Source organism: Ranitomeya imitator, chromosome 3 (genome assembly GCF_032444005.1).
Source record: "Ranitomeya imitator isolate aRanImi1 chromosome 3, aRanImi1.pri, whole genome shotgun sequence".
Taxonomy (NCBI): Eukaryota; Metazoa; Chordata; class Amphibia; order Anura; family Dendrobatidae; genus Ranitomeya; species Ranitomeya imitator.
The window spans coordinates 571,854,314-571,869,177 of record NC_091284.1 but is presented as its reverse complement, the minus strand read 5'-3'; the positions used below and the strand labels follow the sequence as shown (position 1 = coordinate 571,869,177).

General features: G+C 41.8%; 1 protein-coding gene and 1 long non-coding RNA gene across 8 annotated transcripts in view; one reads left to right on the top strand and one right to left on the bottom strand.

Moving 5' to 3' along the window:
- The window catches only part of POGLUT2 (protein O-glucosyltransferase 2), a 279,270-nt gene that overhangs the window by 115,689 nt on the left and 148,717 nt on the right, over positions 1-14,864 (top strand). The gene's annotated exons all lie outside the window — the stretch shown is intronic.
- Positions 1-14,864, bottom strand: part of LOC138670540 (uncharacterized) — a 119,579-nt gene that overhangs the window by 71,707 nt on the left and 33,008 nt on the right. The window contains exon 2 of the long non-coding RNA XR_011319347.1: positions 11,977-12,040. This is a non-coding gene — a long non-coding RNA (uncharacterized lncRNA). The remainder of the gene's footprint in view (positions 1-11,976; positions 12,041-14,864) is intronic.

Sequence of the window (14,864 nt, the reverse complement as noted above, 5' to 3'; positions counted from 1 at the left end):
CGAAGGGGTCTAAGTGCCTATTCGGAGTTCAGAAGGTCTCTTTTTTGGGGTTTAATTTTTCTCCCTCGTATATAGAAATGGATCCTGATAAGGTCCAAGCTATTCATGACTGGATCCAACCCACATCTGCGAAGGGACTTCAAAAATTTTTGGGCTTTTCTAATTTCTATCGCCGTTTCATTGCCAACTTTTCCAGTGTGGTTAAGCCTCTTACTGATTTGACGAAGAAAGGCGCTGATGTGACTAATTGGTCCTCTGAGGCTGTTGAGGCCTTTCAGGAGCTTAAAGGCCGATTTACTTCTGCCCCTGTATTGCGTCAACCGGATGTTTCTCTTCCTTTCAGGTTGAGGTCGACGCTTCTGAGATTGGGGCAGGGGCCGTTTTGTCTCAGAGGGAGTCTGATGGTTCTTTGATGAAACCGTGTGCTTTTTTTTCCAGAAAGTTTTCGCCTGCGGAACGCAATTATGATGTCGGCAATCGGGAGTTGTTGGCTATGAAGTGGGCGTTTGAGGAGTGGCGACATTGGCTTGAGGGAGCTAAACACCGTGTTGTGGTCCTGACCGATCATAAGAATCTGATTTACCTCGAGTCGGCCAAGCGGTCCTTGATTTTCTCCCGTTTTGATTTTGTGGTCTCGTATCTTCCGGGATCTAAGAATGTTAAGGCTGATGCCCTCTCTAGGAGTTTTTCGCCTGATTCTCCTGGAGTCCTGGAGCCGGTTGGCATTCTTAAGGAGGGGGTGATTCTTTCTGTTATCTCCCCTGATTTGCGGCGGCTGCTTCAGGAATTTCAGGCTTATAGGCCTGACCGCTGTCCAGTGGGGAAGCTGTTTGTTCCTGATAGATGGACAAGTAAGGTAATTTCTGAGGTTCATTGTTCAGTGTTGGCTGGTCATCCTGGGATTTTTGGTACCAGAGATTTGGTTGCTAGGTCCTTTTGGTGGCCTTCTTGTCTCGCGATGTGCGTGCTTTTGTGCAGTCCTGTGGGACTTGCGCCCGGGCCAAGCCTTACTGTTCCCGCGCTAGTGGGTTGCTTTTGCCTTTGCCGGTCCCTGAGAGGCCCTGGACGCATATTTCCATGGATTTTATTTCGGATCTTCCTGTTTCCCAGAAGATGTCTGTTATCTGTGTTGTTTGTGACCGGTTCTCTAAAATGGTCCATCTGGTACGTTTGCCTAAGTTGCCTTCCTCCTCAGATCTGGTTCCATTGTTTTTTCAGCATGTGGTTCGTTTGCATGGCATTCCGGAGAATATTGTGTCTGACAGAGGTTCTCAGTTTGTCTCTAGATTTTGGCGGGCCTTTTGTGCTAGGATGGGCATTGATTTGTCTTTTTCTTCAGCGTTTCATCCTCAGACTAATGGCCAAACTGAGCGAACTAATCAGACCTTGGAGACCTTTTTGAGATGCTTTGTGTCTGCTGATCAGGATGATTGGGTGACTTTCTTGCCGTTGGCCGAGTTTGCCCTTAATAATCGGGCTAGTTCAGCTACTTTGGTTTCACCTTTCTTTTGTAATTTTGTTTTTCATCCTTGTTTTTCTTCTGGGCAGGTTGAGCCTTCTGATTGTCCTGGTGTTAATTCTATGGTGGACAGACTGCAGCAGATTTGGACTCATGTGGTGGACAATTTGACGTTGTCTCAGGAAAGGGCTCAACGTTTTGCTAACCGCCGTCGGCGTGTTGGTCCCCGGCTTCGTGTGGGGGATTTGGTTTGGTTGTCTTCTCGTCATGTTCCTATGAAGGTTTCTTCTCCTAAGTTTAAGCCTCGGTTTATTGGTCCTTATAAAATTTCTGAAATTATTAATCCGGTGTCTTTTCGTTTGGCTCTTCCTGCCTCTTTTGCTATTCATGATGTTTTCCATAGATCTTTGTTTCGGAGATATGTGGTGCCCGTTGTTCCCTCGGTTGACCCTCCTGCCCCGGTGTTGGTTGAGGGAGAGTTGGAATATGAGGTTGAGAAGATTTGGGATTCTCGTTTTTCGAGGCGGAGGCTTCAGTATCTTGTCAAGTGGAAGGGTTATGACCAGGAGGATAATTCTTGGGTTGTTGCCTCCGATGTTTATGCTACCCATTTGGTTTGTGCTTTTCACTTGGCTCGTCCTGATCGGCCTGGGGGCTCTGGTGAGGGTTCGGTGACCCCTCCTCAAGGGGGGGGGGGTACTGTTGTGACTTCCTCTCTTGGGCTCCCTCCGGTGGTTGTAAGTGGCACTTTTGTGAGTTCTGCTCTTGGGCTCCCTCTTGTGGTTTCTAGTGGTATGGCTGCTCCTTGGAGTTAGCTGTCATCAGCTGCCTCCACTTATTGTCCGCTATTTAAGTCTGGCTCTTTCTTCAGCCTGTGCCACTTGTCAATGTTCCTAGCTGGATTCACATCTCTGCTTGGATTCTCCTGGTTTCCTGACCAGTTCTGCAAAGATAAGTTCTGGCTTTGCTCATTTCAGTCCACATGTTGTGGACTTATTGTTCTGTGCATTCTATATTTGTCCAGCTTGTCAGTATGGATTTTTTCTGTTAGCTGGAAGCTCTGGGAAGCAGATTTACCCTCCACACCTTTAGTCAGGTGTGGAGATTTTGTAAACTCTGTGTGGATTGTTTTGTAGTTTTTATACTGACCGCACAGTATCCTTTCCTGTCCTATCTATCAAGCTAGACTGGCCTCCTATGCTAAAATCTGATTTCATTTCTGCGTATGTTATTTTCCCCTCCTCTCACCGTCAATATTTGTGGGGGGCTATCTTTCCTTTGGGGATTTTCTCTGAGGCAAGATAGGTTTCCTGTTTCCATCTTTAGGGGAAGTTAGATCTTAGGCTGTGCCGAGGGGTCTAGGGAGCGTCAGGTACCCCCCACGGCTATTTTTAGTTCCGCTGCTAGGTTCAGGGTTTGCGGTCAGTACAGATACCACCTCCTTCAGAGCTTGTCTCATGTTGTTCCTAAACCACCAGATCATAACACACCACCATGTTTCACTGATGGGATTGTATTGGGCAGGTAATGAGCACTGCCTGGTTTTCTCCACACATACCGCTTAGAATTATCACCAAAAAGGTCTATCTTGGTGTCATCAGACCAGAGAATCTTATTTCTCATAGTCTGGGAGTCCTTCATGTGTTTTTTAGCAAACTCTATGCGGGCTTTCATATGTCTTGCACTGAGGAGAGGCTTCCGTCGGGCCATTCTGCCATAAAGGCCAGACTGGTGGAGGGCTGCAGTAATAGTTGACTTTGTGGAACTTTCTCCCATCTCCCTACTGCATCTCTGGAGCTCAGCCACAGTGATCTTGGGGTTCTTTTTTACCCCTCTCACCAAGGCTCTTCTCCCACGATTGCTCGGTTTGGCTGGAGGGCAAGGTTTAGGAAGACTTCTGGTGGTCCCAAACTTCTTCCATTTAAGGATTATGGAGGCCACTGTTCTCTTAAGAATCTTGAGTAGTGCAGAAATTCTGTTGTAACCTTGGCCAAATCTGTGCCTTGTCACAATTCTGTCTCTGAGCTTCTTTGCCAGTACCTTTGAGACCTCATGATTCTTATTTGGTCTGACATGCACTGTGAGCTGTGTAGTCTTATATAGACAGGTTTGTGCCTTTCCAACTCAAGTTCTATGGGTTTAATTAAACACAGCTAGCCTCCAATGAAGGAGTAGAACCATCTCAAGGAGCATCACAAGGAAATGGACAGCATGTGACTTAAATATGAGTGTCGGAGCAAAGGGTCTGAATACTTATGACCATGTGATATTTCAGTTTTTCTTTATTATTAAATGTGCAAAAATTTCTACATTTCTGTTTTTTCAGTCAAGATGTAACATACATAGTAACATAGTAACATAGTAACATAGTTAGTAAGGCCGAAAAAAGACATTTGTCCATCCAGTTCAGCCTATATTCCATCATAATAAATACCCAGATCTACGTCCTTCTACAGAACCTAATAATTGTTTGATACAATATTGTTCTGCTCCAGGAAGACATCCAGGCCTCTCTTGAACCCCTCGACTGAGTTCGCCATCACCACCTCCTCAGGCAAGCAATTCCAGATTCTCACTGCCCTAACAGTAAAGAATCCTCTTCTATGTTGGTGGAAAAACCTTCTCTCCTCCAGACGCAAAGAATGCCCCCTTGTGCCCGTCACCTTCCTTGGTATAAACAGATCCTCAGCGAGATATTTGTATTGTCCCCTTATATACTTATACATGGTTATTAGATCGCCCCTCAGTCGTCTTTTTTCTAGACTAAATAATCCTAATTTCGCTAATCTATCTGGGTATTGTAGTTCTCCCATCCCCTTTATTAATTTTGTTGCCCTCCTTTGTACTCTCTCTAGTTCCATTATATCCTTCCTGAGCACCGGTGCCCAAAACTGGACACAGTACTCCATGTGCGGTCTAACTAGGGATTTGTACAGAGGCAGTATAATGCTCTCATCATGTGTATCCAGACCTCTTTTAATGCACCCCATGATCCTGTTTGCCTTGGCAGCTGCTGCCTGGCACTGGCTGCTCCAGGTAAGTTTATCATTAACTAGGATCCCCAAGTCCTTCTCCCTGTCAGATTTACCCAGTGGTTTCCCGTTCAGTGTGTAATGGTGATATTGATTCCCTCTTCCCATGTGTATAACCTTACATTTATCATTGTTAAACCTCATCTGCCACCTTTCAGCCCAAGTTTCCAACTTATCCAGATCCATCTGTAGCAGAATACTATCTTCTCTTGTATTAACTGCTTTACATAGTTTTGTATCATCTGCAAATATCGATATTTTACTGTGTAAACCTTCTACCAGATCATTAATGAATATGTTGAAGAGAACAGGTCCCAATACTGACCCCTGCGGTACCCCACTGGTCACAGCGACCCAGTTAGAGACTATACCATTTATAACCACCCTCTGCTTTCTATCACTAAGCCAGTTACTAACCCATTTACACACATTTTCCCCCAGACCAAGCATTCTCATTTTGTGTACCAACCTCTTGTGCGGCACGGTATCAAACGCTTTGGAAAAATCGAGATATACCACGTCCAATGACTCACCGTGGTCCAGTCTATAGCTTACCTCTTCATAAAAACTGATTAGATTGGTTTGACAGGAGCGATTTCTCATAAACCCATGCTGATATGGAGTTAAACAGTTATTCTCATTGAGATAATCCAGAATAACATCCCTCAGAAACCCTTCAAATATTTTACCAACAATAGAGGTTAGACTTACTGGCCTATAATTTCCAGGTTCACGTTTAGAGCCCTTTTTGAATATTGGCACCACATTTGCTATGCGCCAGTCCTGCGGAACAGACCCTGTCGCTATAGAGTCACTAAAAATAAGAAATAATGGTTTATCTATTACATTACTTAGTTCTCTTAGTACTCGTGGGTGTATGCCATCCGGACCCGGAGATTTATCTATTTTAATCTTATTTAGCCGGTTTCGCACCTCTTCTTGGGTTAGATTGGTGACCCTTAATATAGGGTTTTCATTGTTTCTTGGGATTTCACCTAGCATTTCATTTTCCACCGTGAATACCGTGGAGAAGAAGGTGTTTAATATGTTAGCTTTTTCCTCGTCATCTACAACCATTCTTTCCTCACTATTTTTTAAGGGGCCTACATTTTCAGTTTTTATTCTTTTACTATTGATATAGTTGAAGAACAGTTTGGGATTAGTTTTACTCTCCTTAGCAATGTGCTTCTCTGTTTCCTTTTTGGCAGCTTTAATTAGTTTTTTAGATAAAGTATTTTTCTCCCTATAGTTTTTTAGAGCTTCAATGGTGCCATCCTGCTTTAGTAGTGCAAATGCTTTCTTTTTACTGTTAATTGCCTGTCTTACTTCTTTGTTTAGCCACATTGGGTTTTTCCTATTTCTAGTCCTTTTATTCCCACAAGGTATAAACCGCTTACACTGCCTATTTAGGATGTTCTTAAACATTTCCCATTTATTATCTGTATTCTCATTTCTGAGGATATTGTCCCAGTCTACCAGATTAAGGGCATCTCTAAGCTGTTCAAACTTTGCCTTCCTAAAGTTCAATGTTTTTGTGACTCCCTGACAAGTCCCCCTAGTGAAAGACAGGTGAAACTGTACAATATTGTGGTCGCTATTTCCTAGATGCCCGACCACCTGCAGATTTGTTATTCTGTCAGGTCTATTAGATAGTATTAGGTCTAAAAGTGCTGCTCCTCTGGTTGGATTCTGCACCAATTGTGAAAGATAATTTTTCTTGGTTATTAGCAGAAACCTGTTGCCTTCATGGGTTTCACAGGTTTCTGTTTCCCAGTTAATATCCGGGTAGTTAAAGTCCCCCATAACCAGGACCTCATTATGGGTTGCAGCTTCATCTATCTGCTTTAGAAGTAGACTTTCCATGCTTTCTGTTATATTTGGGGGTTTGTAACAGACCCCAATGAGAATTTTGTTACCATTTTTCCCTCCATGAATTTCAACCCATATGGACTCGACATCCTCATTCCCTTCGCTAATATCCTCCCTTAAAGTGGACTTTAGACAAGACTTTACATAGAGACAAACCCCTCCTCCTCTCCGATTTTTACGATCCTTTCTAAACAGACTGTAACCCTGTAAGTTAACTGCCCAGTCATAGCTTTCATCTAACCATGTCTCGGTTATTCCCACTATGTCAAAGTTACCTGTAGATATTTCTGCTTCTAGTTCTTCCATCTTGTTTGTCAGGCTTCTGGCGTTTGCGAGCATGCAGTTTAGAGGATTTTGTTTTGTTCCAATCTCCTCACTGTGGATTGTTTTAGAAATGTTCTTACCTCCCTTCTGAGTATGTTTTCCTGGGTCGTCTTTGTTCGAGTCTAATGTTTTTCTTCCCGTCCCCTCTTCTTCTAGTTTAACGCCCTCCTGATGAGTGTAGCGAGTCTTCTGGCGAATGTGTGTTTCCCAGGTTTGTTGAGGTGTAGTCCGTCTCTGGCGAGGAGTCCATCATACCAGTAATTCACACCGTGGTGCAGAGTGTACATTAATGTGAAAAAATGAACTTTTTTGAATTTACTAAATGGCTGCAATGAAACAAAGTGTGAAAAATTTAAAGGGGTCTGAATACTTTCCGTACCCACTGTATCTACGGATTGAAGAATTTAGATTGTAGCAAAAGTCTGATTAAAAATCTGAATAGTTTGTTAGGCATATTGCTTTTTATGTAGATTTTTTGCAGTGGAGGGAAAAGCATTGTTAATAAAAACATGTAAAGCCAGTAAATGGTCTTCCAGAGAAGCAATTCCTTGAGTCCAGATGTCCCATGAGAGTTCGGAAAGGACCAGTGGGAGTTGAATCACTAAAATTACTTTAGACATCAATCAGAATTGCTGCTCTTAGTCGAGGCATAATGACACGAGGCATTTAATACAGTAGAAAAGTCTAGTCTGCACGGACTTTGACAAAGAGTTGTCACGTTCGAAACGCGTCATTTTTAAGATATCCTTTTGTTACAAATATTTTTATACCAGGAGCTGGAAATATTCTCTTTTTTCTATGATTATTTAATACAGTAGCTCTGGTGATCCTGTTTTCAGGTATAAGCTATCAATTTGGTTTTCAATTGGGAATTTACAGAATTTCTAGATGATATTTGAGAGTGGGCAAAAGAACTCTCAACCAGCAGGGATGAAGGGGTGACTTATATTTTCATTATTAGTAAGTGTTCTCAGCTTCCAGAGTAATATCTTGGAGACAAGTATGACTTCTATTGAGAAACGCAATTGTAGAGGGGTATCTTGTATAAAATGTTAGAGGACACAAGCAAAAACAGAACTAAATGGAAAAGTTTGTTTGTGCCGATTTCTCCTTGAAAAACATACTTTGGTCTCAGTTGTGAGATGTCAAAAGTTCTTGGGTCAACGACCTTTTTATAAGCATTTATACACCAACTCCAGAATAATGACTAGACAAAACTTGTCTTCTGTTCCCCAAGCCATAAATCTAAATTGGTTCTTGGAAAATAAAAGAATCATTTACCCTTCCTTGAAGCAACACATAATTCCATTTTATGTTGTCAAAGCAGAGTTTGCTGACGTTTATAGATCAATATAGTTCTCTTCAGCTGAAATGCTTTAAGCTGTCTCGTAATAGAAAAGATCAGTATGGGGAATATCTGCCTAGTCTGTGCTCATAGATCATTATATCTGTCAGTGTATCGGTGGCAACTAAAGTCACTAAGGCTGATTTTCTGTTTAAACTGCTCCACGTTTTATTGCTAGCGTACATTGAGTATCTTTTGTAACATTGAATGGGATGTTATTACCACTACCATGTCTGGAGCTCTCCAGTTCATCAGTGCTGCAATTAGGGTGCTGCTAAATTAACTATATAAAATCCAATTCAGTTGCAATTAGGCAGAACTCATTTCTATGTTGATTTAATTACCATCTCAACATTGTTGTCCTTAGGATGCATGCTATTTACTCCTGATGCTTCCAAGAGAAGTGCTTCCAGGTACTTCAAGCTGAGATGCCAAAACTCAGGAAGCATTTAGCAGACCTGCATATGTAAATGTCACCAAGGTTGGTCTATAAAAAGGATTGCTCCAATTTCAAGTCTAATTTGTACACACAGAGTTCTCAGCCCTCACAATACTTATCCACAAACTTTTTCAACTTTCAGCTATTAGGTGAACAAAGTAAAGCAAATAATACTTTCCAAACATTTTGAGTATATGTACTTTCTGGTTAAGGTGCTGAACATTGGTAATAGTGCTTATTTTTGCTGGACCCATGAACTATCTAACATGTACTGGGGTGTCGCAACATCAGCGTAAGTTCTCGGTTTTCGAGTTTACCTAGGGTGCGTGGGTACGCACTGACCATCGCAGGTGCTCGAATGACATGTCCGTATCCCCACCCAGTGGATGTCAGGCATTCCTGCATGTTTTGTAGCTGTCTAACATCCAAAAAACATGCGAGCTCGGGGATGTGAACATGTTACTCGAGCACCTGTGATACTTGGTCTGTACCCGAGCACCCTAGGCAAATACAAGTAACGAGCCCTGGCACTCATCCCTATTTCTCTTCCATCATTCCAACTGAGCACTGTGACGTCTCAGCTGAGAGGTTGCGATAATGTAACTACAGCGTGCCCTCTGTGCCGAGCAGTGCAGAGGGTCAGAAGATGCTGAGAAGACCGGAGCGGCGGGTAAGTGGGGAGGGGTGAGTATTTGTTGTTTTTTATGTATTCCACAGGAAAAAATATGATATATCCAGCAGGAAATTCAAGTAAAAATTCTTGTTTATTTCTTCATATTAAAATATAGATAATGGTAAACCACTCAAAAAGTATTACACCGCAACACGCATAAAAAGTTCATGGAGTAGCAGCGTTATTCCGACGCGTTTCGACTTGATGTCTTAATCATGGCTTGTCTGAACTGGGACTGAGCAATCGGTGTGCGGTGCAGCGTACCATAGGTGTTATACTGGGAGGCAATTAAGGTAATTGGCTTCAGGAATGCTACCTTAAGGAATGACGATATAAGACATTGTTCAGGCCCAGTTCAGACAAGCCATTTTAATATGAAGAAATAAACTAGAATTTTTACTTGAATTTCCTGCTGGATATATCGTTTTTTTCCTGTGGACTGTGTGCTCCTACCTCCGTGCAGGAACAGATGAGAGGTTGCTGATTTCCGGGTGAGCTGACTACTTCTGTGTTTTTTTTATGTATAGAGCATTATGTGGGACAATATATGTGGCCTATTATATTGTATGGAGCCCATTATACTGTAGGGAGCAATATATGGTGCCCATTATACTGTATGAAGCAATGTATGAGGCACATTATATTATGCTGTATAGAGCAATATATGTGGCCCATTATACTGTATGGAGCATTATATGGGGCCCATTATACTGTAGGGAGCAATATATGGTGCCCATTATACTGTATGAAGCAATGTATGAGGCACATTATATTATACTGTATAGAGCAATATATGTGGCCCATTATACTGTATGGAGCATTATATGGGGCCCATTATACTGTAGGGAGCAATATATGGTGCCCATTATACTGTATGAAGCAATGTATGAGGCCCATTATATTATACTGTATAGAGCAGAGGTCCCCAACGTTTCTGACCTTGAGAGCCACCTTCAGCTCTGAGAGAGGGTCGCGAGCCACATTCAGCTCCCGCCCCTTCACAATAGTGGCAACCAAAGCCCCCATTACAGGCATAATGGTAACCAAAGATTTTCCACAAAAATCACCCCAAAGCAGTATACTAAGATCCAGGGGTTCCCACATTACCCCCATTCAGTATTCTCCTATAAAGCATTCCCAGGTCACTGTCACTTCCAGCTTCAAACACCTATGACAGGTATTGTCATCTTGCCTTTTCATTGTCATCATGTCTTTCCAATTTTGATGCTGGATTTTTAAATTTGTTATCAATAAAACATTGGACTTTTTACTGAAATGGAGTTTCACACTGGAGATTTCTTTTCCGGCATCTTGTCTCCAGCGTACCATACTTAAATCATCTCAAAACCCCTAAGAGCAGGATATGTGCATCCAGATCTGCTCTTCTGTGCAGGGCTGCTCACATAGCTCACCATTTTCAGGTGTGATCTTTATACCCGTTTGCTAGAACTGGAGCTAATGCACTAAGCTGACAGACAGCTGCGAGCCACAATTCATGGGACCGCGAGCCACATGTGGCTCCCGAGCTACAGGTTGAGGACCCCTGGTATAGAGCAATATATGGTGCCCATTATACTGTATGAAGCAATGTATGAGGCCCATTATATTATACTGTATAGAGCAATATATGTGGCCCATTATACTTTATGGAGCAATATATGGGGCCCATTATACTGTATGGAGCAATATATGGGGCCCATTATACTGTACGGAGCAATATATGGGGCCCATATACTGTATGAAGCACTATATAGGGCCCATTATAATGTGTGGAGCAATATATGGGGCCCATTATACTCTGTGGAGCACTATGTGGTACCTATAATACTATATGGAGGGCTATGTGGTTCCCACTATACTTAAAGGGACCCTCTGAAACTCTTTCGCCCAGGGCCCAAGAAAACCTTGAGCCCTGTTTGGTGATAAAAAAGGATCAGCATGTTAGGTTTAAGGGGTTGTCCAATACTAGGACAACCCCTCTTCGATCTACATATTTGGCGCCTATAAAATAAAAAAGCTTATCCTCACCTCTTGTGCCAGCACCATTCCAGCGGTGTCAGCACTCGTGGTCCCGGGGCTCTAGTGCGGTTACATGACACGTGGTGCCCGGCCCCAATAACCGTTGGTGTCACTGTCTCAGCCTTAATACGAATTGAAAATGAAGAGGAAGTCAGAAATCAGCTGCAGCCTTGGCTTATTCTTCATGTTCAATTCGACAGAAGGCGGGGACAGTGACACCAGCACTGATTGGGAGCCGGGCACCACACGTAGTGCTACTGCCCGAGAGCCCTGGGACCGAGCCTGCCGCCACTGCTGGAATGGTGCCGGTACGGTGAGTATATGCTTTGTTATTTTATCAGGGACAAACAATTAGACTGAAAAGGGGTTGTCTGAATATTGGATCAAAATCTGGCGTGCAGCAATGCAGAGACTGTCTGAGGAAATTATCAGACGTGTTCCCCAAAGACTAACATCGGTAACATTGGTTGGGCTAAAAATACACTTGTGTTCACCTGCTCTAAGGATGAAAAGCTAGAAGTCCATCCTCACACTCAAATGCACTTCCATAGACAATTTCAAATTTCAAAACATGATTTCTTGTTGCAGAAGCAGTGCTTGGGGCCATAAAGGGATCGACTGAATCATCTTTTAAATGGCTAAACAATAATATTAGTGGTTTTTGAAGGGGTTAAAGTTTGACAGGTTCTCTTTAAATTACGAATATAAATGACAATTTGTCAGCAACTTTTTTGGAGGCACTCATTCCTTCAAAATAGTTCACTGCTTTGAAAAATGTCAACTTATTAGAAGTGGACTTGACATAATGTTCCCTACCTTCTGGGAATCCCAGCAATCATATGTAATCAGTTGGAAACAAGGTCGTCGCAGTATTCTTTCCCTGCAGTGGCAACCAAAGTAAAAACACAACATTAGGGCTTATTGACCCTGGTGTAGATTCTCTCATGCAAAATAATCGGGCCCATTATGTGAATGACACTCGTGTCTCAGTCAGACTTTGATCTGAGTCTACCTCCTCCATTGTCTCTGTGAGCATACAAAGGACTGCACTCGAATTACATCCGATTGCAGTTCAAAGTTTCACACGCACCCATAGACTTGTATAGGTGTGCGTGATCCAAATATCGGAGCCACGTGCAGCATGTTGCAATTGTTTTCTCATGCCGAATCAGCATGAAAAATTTATGGCAGATCTGCACTTCCCCAGAGGATAACATTGGGTCCAGTTATAAGCCAGAGTACCCTTAGTCTATGTTTGCACGTTGCCTGTGTATTTGCTGTGTTTTTATGCTGCATTTTTTATACAAATTAAAAGCTGCGTTTTACTGTACCAGAAAAAGCTATTATTTTTCAGAAATCTCATGAACACTCTTGGTTTTTTTTCCAGACTGAATCGGAAAACTGTTGCGTTTTTGTAAACTGCAGCACGTCGCTTCTTTCAGCATTTTTGCAGCATTTTTCCACTCATAGAAAGCAATGAGTATGTGCAAAAACGTTGCCATCAGTTTTTATTGTGCTTTTGGTGAAAAAAAAAACAGAATGAGAAACACTTTTATTTTTTGTGATTTTCCACAAATTAAAACTATGTTGTCTTGGTATTTTTACATTACTGTTAGTACACTTTAATTAAATGAATGATGTCTGTTATAGTAGTTAAAACATGACCATTTCAATCCCAGGCCAGTGTGTGAAATGGAACAATACCTTACAAACTCAATGGCCTTACCAGAGTGTAAAGTAAACCATGCCCTACCAATGTATTAGGTAAACAATGCCTGACCAATTCATACTTCCCGTGCTATTTTTTTTACATTTGCAATTGTGTATTTTTTCCCATGAGCTCATGGCATTTTTTTGGATCAGAATAGTCACTATTTTTTCAGACATAAAATATATTTTCCAGTAAATTTGATCAAATTGCACTTTTTTCCGAAAATGTTTTATGGTTTCACATACAGTATGTCTTGCATTGGTGGCTTAATACATTGTATTATTCATTCTTGCATCGTGGAAGCAAAGCTGAATTTTGGGATCCTGAAAAAAGTAGCAAAAAAATGCAGCAAGAAAAGCAGGCAAAAAAGCCAACAAAACCTTCTTTTTGTGTGCCACATTTTTATTGCCAAGAGATCAGTTTTTGCTGCAGAAAAAAAATACAACTTGTGAACATAGCCGTACACCATGCACGATAAGTTGTCTATGCTATGTAGGACAGGAATGAGTGAGAGACAGTAGCTGCTCTGTCCAAAATTTGAGGATTTCAAAGAGAAGATACCCCCCACCCTACACACATACTAACTCAGAATTCACTAAAAGGGTATATGAAAATTAGTTTTATAAATGCAAATAAAAGAGGTAAATAGCAGCAAAACCACTGAACCTGCCTCAACCACACGGTCCTTTTTCTAAGAACTAAGACGTTATCGTGCTTATTATGCCATATCACTAGGTTCATAAACTGTTATTAGAGAGAGAGTGCATTTTTTAAATTATTTCAGTAATATTTGTTATCACGCCCTGTGCTATTTTTATGTAAGCCCTTTCCTGTGAAGAATGTAGTGTAGCTACAATAAACCGCTACTGGAATATGCTACAGGGTTATGACCTTTTATTTTTTTGGTTTCTTATGTCATGGCCGGTGATTCCAAAGGTAATGACTATGTTACACAATGTATATACATGGATCCACAGTGCTCACTCACTCACAATACAATGAAGTAGTCCAATAAGTTGGTAAAGAACTGACTGTGTATGGTGTATAGGATTGTCTCCTGTATGCTTGACATACAGTTCTTCAAGGGAAACTTTTTTTTTAAGAATCTCTTCCTAATAAAATCTAAAGGTAAAAAAGGGATTATCTAAAGCACACTAACTTTTTTCATTAAAAACTTTGTAAATATTAAGAAATATACAATAGATTTTTTTCTCACCAAAATTGTAAGTTTTTTGGTGTTCCGTTTAAGCATTAAGCTCAACTCCGGTTGCAGCTGTTAGGCTACGGTCACACTATCAGTGTGTGGTCAGTTTTTTACATCAGTATTTGTCAGCCAAAACCAGGAGTGGAACAATCAGAGGAGAAAGCTATAATAGAAACACGTCACCAAGTCTGCATTTATCACCCACTCCTGGTTTTGGCTTACAATTACTGATGTAAAATACTGACCAAATACTGATAGTGTGACCATAGCCTTAGGGCTCCTTCTCACTTGCGTAAAATACGTCCGAGTCTCGCAGGTCAAAACCCAGCTCTGCCGCTGGCACTCCAGAGTGGAGCGTGCAGCTCCATGTATTGCTATGCGGCCGCACGCTCCACTCTGGAGTGCCAGCGGCAGAGTATTAAACTGCTGTCAACACGTTAGGGGCCTCCTAAATAGTATCCTAAAACGATGACAATTTCCAGTTTCCTTTGAAGAAAAAAAGTGGGATAGGTTATGATTGAATGGAGAATTTTCATTAATCTTTCCTTTTGTTTAATCCGTTACCAAGTTTTCTTACTTGAAATCTGGAGAATGGAGGTTTAGGCTATGTTCCCACAATGAGACCATGGTTATTGACCCCACTTCCCTGGCTAAAAACATCTGTGCCCAGCCACCCCAGAAAAGGCACATCTGTAAGATGTGCCTATTCTGGCACTTAGCCACTCTCTTCCCACAGGTGGGATATGGGGTAATGAGGGGTTAATGTCACCTTGCTATTGTAAGGTGACA